Consider the following 4956-nt stretch of genomic DNA (forward strand, 5'->3'; position numbering starts at 1 on the left):
AAATGTTCGTAATTGAATTCTCTATAACTTTTATTTGAAGTATTTTGCCCAGAAAAGTCAATTTATTAGAGAAAAACACGAAAAACAGCAAAAATGGCCAAAAAACAGCCAATGAAAGCAATGGGACCACATTTGGACTCTAAGACCATTTTTTTCGGATACAGCGACCCAAAATACCCCGCATATCGTCATAAAAGTCAATGGACCTTTACATGGTCAACGAACTGCCCGCAGCCAAAGGACTATCCAACCTTACTACTGGAACGCGCGTACTACCAGTATTTTTTAAGTGATTTTGATGCATTTAAAAGGTCGGGTGTCACTCATGAAGTGACAATTGTCATTTCCGACATTAGGTTAGAATTAGGAAATCACGAAAACCCCCTGTCCGTCACAAACATAAAGCCAGAAGTCATTCTAGGGCCGACGATTTCTACATTGAAGGTTATGCCGAACTTCACTTTCTACTCCCTATATCTCGAAATCTGTCCATTATTACACTTTGTGCCCATGGAGACTTTTGATCAGGAGCTCGAATAGAATAACATATATCAATTTCAGAAAATTTCACCAAGGGCCACTTCCCATAAGAAACGTGCGTGGTCCTTTTTGAGTTACAACGATTTTTCGAAAAAAAAAGATCATTTCGAAGATCGGCTCTTTCTGCTCGACGAATAGTCGTAGAGAAACGAATTAGAGCTCATTTTTTTCCTTAAGAGCTATACTTTCATGGTAAAAAAGAGTGATAACGATTTTATTCATTTCAAGTCTCCAAAGATGATTTTGAAAAAAGTAAAAATTTTTTGGTTGCGTTTTTCTTGAATATGTTATTCGATTTTCATTTCTCGGTAATGTCTATTACAGGAATCGATTGCTGACATTTTTACGCGAATTTAAAAAAAAAACGTTGCTCTACGACCTTCTGGAGCCGAGATATCAAAAAATTCCACAATCCGCTATTTAAGTGCTACAACGTCCGTTCTTACAGAGATTGAAGTTGAAGACTTAGATTTGGTTTATACGCCATATTTTGGTTTATCTCGTCGAGCTACTCCAAATTAAGTACAAACGAATTTTTGTACGTGGTCCAGAAGAGATAATGAAGATTTTGAAAGTAATAGCGCTTTTGAAGGCGCGAATTCAGTTTTCGAAGCGGCCGAGTAGCGTTACCCCCACTCCGCCGCCCGCTACAGTTAGCTCGCGCCGCGCTCCTTCGGTTTGATGCACAATTAAAAATGCAGAAGTGGCTAAAATGAACCACAGTATTTTTTTATTGAAAATGTAAGTCTTCGGCTTCAATCTCTGTAAGAATGGTCGCTGTAGCACCTAAATAGCGGCCTGTGGAATTTTTTGAAAAAAAAAAAAATTATCTCGGCTCCAGAAGGTCGTAGAGCAACATTTTTTTAAAAAAAACCTCGTGTAAAAATGCCAGCAATCGATTCCTGTAATAGACATTATCGAGAAATAAAAATCGAAAAAGATATTCAAGAAAAACGCGACCAAAAAATTTTTACTTTATTCAAAATCATCTTTGGACACTTGAAATGAATAAAATCGTTATCACTCTTTTTTACCATGAAAGAACAACTCTTAAGGGAAAAAATGAGTTCCTATTCGTTTCTCTACAACTATTCATCGAGCAAGAAGAGCCGAATTTCGAGATGACCTTTTTTTTTCGAAAAATCGTTATAACTCGAAAAATTTTCAATATTTTTTAATTAAAAAAATTTTTTGGCTTGCCGAGGGCTATATTTGCAGCAAGTAACAAGTTTCAAAATCTTAATTTGCAAGAGAAATAGCAAAAACAAATAAAGTCGATTTTTGACGGTTTTTTCGATATATCTCGAAAAGTAATATAGCAATCGACATATTTAAAAATATGAATCGATAGGTTTTTTTTAATAGCTACAAGTTTCTCATTAAACTTTTTTCGATTGGAGTTCAAGTTTTTTTTTATTAGGGAAAACCCGTTTTTTTACTTTTATGAATTTGTTTTAGGTTAACTTCGCTATTTATGCGCCACAGGGAAAATACACTATCTTTCTTAGAATTTTTCTTCTCCCAAAGAAATCTCGAGAAATTTATGAATGTGTCTACCAACGTTTTATGGATTGGTCCAAAGACAAAAACAAGTTGTATTCAGAAGATGTATTGATGGTGTATTTCTCAAACTTGGCAAATAAAATGAAGCCGTCAACGCTTTGGTCGCAATATTCAATGTTGCAGCCAACGTTGGATATAAAGAAGGGGATTGATATAAGCAAATATTCAAAGTTACGTGCTTTTCTCACGAGACAAAATGAGGGATATGTACCGAAAAAATCGCTAGTATTTACAAAGGAGCAAGTTGATTGCTTTTCGAACAGTGCACCTGATAATTTATAACTGATGATGAAGGTAAACGCTTTAAAAATAAAAGACCTACATTTTTAAAAAGCAGACATGTTAGTGGAAAGTGTCATCGAATGGTGGTCGGTATTCATAAAATCGCAAGAAGTGGTAAAATATTTGAAGCTGGACAACTGGAAACAGCATAGTGGCAACGCATACGACGAACGTCTGCTACCCATTTAGTTGAAAATAACATTAACTATTACTGAAAACGTGTTGGACTGCTAGTGCCAGTAAAAAATGTCATAGTTTTGTGACGGTTGGAGAAAAAAAATACTTATTTGATTTATAAAAATGATATTAACTAGACATCTTGTTCAAAGATGAAAAACATCACACAAGCTCCATTCCACAATGTAACATCTATTATTCGACAGCGATGTCACAATATTCCACACACATTTCCACAGGTGTAATTTAATGTAGCAGCCATATGAACACCCAGTACACGTACTTTTGTATGTTATGTGTAGTTCTGCTTGGCCATTTTCTATTCTCACTCTGTGGCTGGTGAAAAGGCTTAACAGTTTCTAGTGATTTCGAGCTAAAGCAGCTATTTTGTGCAAAATCACGTTGAATCCACATCATCCTACACCGTGAAACGTAATTATACCAATAATTAAATAGATAAATAGTAATAATAATAAATAGATAGTTTGTAAATATATTTTAGTAGTGAGTAAGCACGTTTCCCCAAATTGATAAAAATTTACTGGGAAAATTTGGAAAAAAATTTATTTCCACATCAAATAGTACATTTTTATGTAAAAGACTCTACTGAATTCAAATCCACTGTCAGAATTGAGCTAGAACGTGTGGTTTTTTTCTAATCTCAAAAAAACGAGCAGGAATCGCTATTTTCAAATTCTGAGCGGATTTTGACCAGATTTTGTATAAAGGGGTTTTTTGGGTCGCTGATTACGAATATGAATTCACATTGTAAAAATTCAAGATGGCTGATCCAATATGGCGGGTGTACTTTTTTGAAATCCACCGATTTCAGTAAAATTTGGCATCATAAGGATTGCTGGTTGATCTCACCTTCATTAATCACACATCTGGAGCCAGATTTTCATAAATCAAGGTAAAATTTGTAGGCAGAGTCATAATTTTAGGCCGAGTAGGCGGCATTTTTTCGGCAAAGTCACATTTTTAGATTGAAGGCATAAGCAGATGCAGTGATGTGCTGTGTGGCAGTAATGTGTCCTTTTCCTTGAACTTTAAAATTATTAAGAAATAAAAGCATCTAAATGCCATAGGAAAACTGCATAGTAGTTAAAAAAATCTGATTGGAAAACCATAAGCCCATGCACGACTAAATAAATGAAAGAATAAAGTAGAAACTTTTTTGTCTTGTCCCATGGAAACAAGCACATCACACTACACATCATTACATGTGTAGAGTCCTTAAGTCATTTTTTTAAGCGAAGTCACATTTTTAGACGGAGTGGAATCTTTTACCTTGATTTATGAAAATCTGGCTCCAGATGTGTGATTAATGAAGGTGAGATCAACCAGCAATCCTTATGATGCCAAATTTTACTGAAATCGGTGGATTTCAAAAAAGTACACCCGCCATATTGGATCAGCCATCTTGAATTTTTACAATGTGAATTCATATTCGTAATCAGCGACCCAAAAAACCCCTTTATACAAAATCTGGTCAAAATCCGCTCAGAATTTGAAAATAGCGATTCCTGCTCGGTTTTTTGAGGTTAGAAAAAAAACCACACGTTCTAGCTCAATTCTGACAGTGGATTTGAATTCAGCAGAGTCTTTTACATAAAAATGTACTATTTGATGTGGAAATAAATTTTTTTCCAAATTTTCCCAGTAAATTTTCATCAATTTTCACTATTTTTCACAAGTTTTTTGAGGTTAGGAAAAAATTGTGACGTGATGGGCCAATTCTGACCCCAGATTCGTGTTCAGGAGGCCAAATTACTACGAAAAACTATATGTCGCATAAAAAGTATACCCAACTTTTTTTTTCTGTGTGGCTGTGATAATCAAAGCTAGTACTAATTACAGTCACAGCTACTGATAATCAAAGCTAGTACTAATTACAGTCACAGCTAGTACTCATTAAAGATGGTACTAATTAAACCACAGTAAATGCCATAAGCCGAGGCAAACTGCCAAATTGAGGACCTCTAATATCCAGTTTGAAAACCCAGGCAACTAGAACGCAACTTAGGTGACCATTGCAACAAGTCGAGTGTGAGATAAGACTACATAACCCGAGAGGACTGTAAGACACCTCCACCGTCGTCGCAGCCACCACGAACTCCGGGTGAGGGTTGAATAAAAATTTGAAGCACAGTAGTGTTCTGGTTTTTGTAACTTGTTTCTGTACCTTTATATTGTTCCCATCCCAAACCTACTGGGGTACCGGGGAGAAACGAGAAATAATTAAGACTTTATTTAGTAGGTTGGCGCCCTAATTAACATTTTTCATTTACATATTTCTCGTTTCTTCCCGAAACTAAAGACCAATTTAACAAGAGTGGAGATATCCAACATCAGGAAAAACAAAAGCGGACCACGGCCCAACTGCACTCCGCC

This window comes from Anoplophora glabripennis, unplaced genomic scaffold (assembly GCF_000390285.2).
Source record: "Anoplophora glabripennis isolate ALB-LARVAE unplaced genomic scaffold, Agla_2.0 scaffold320, whole genome shotgun sequence".
NCBI lineage: Eukaryota > Metazoa > Arthropoda > Insecta > Coleoptera > Cerambycidae > Anoplophora > Anoplophora glabripennis.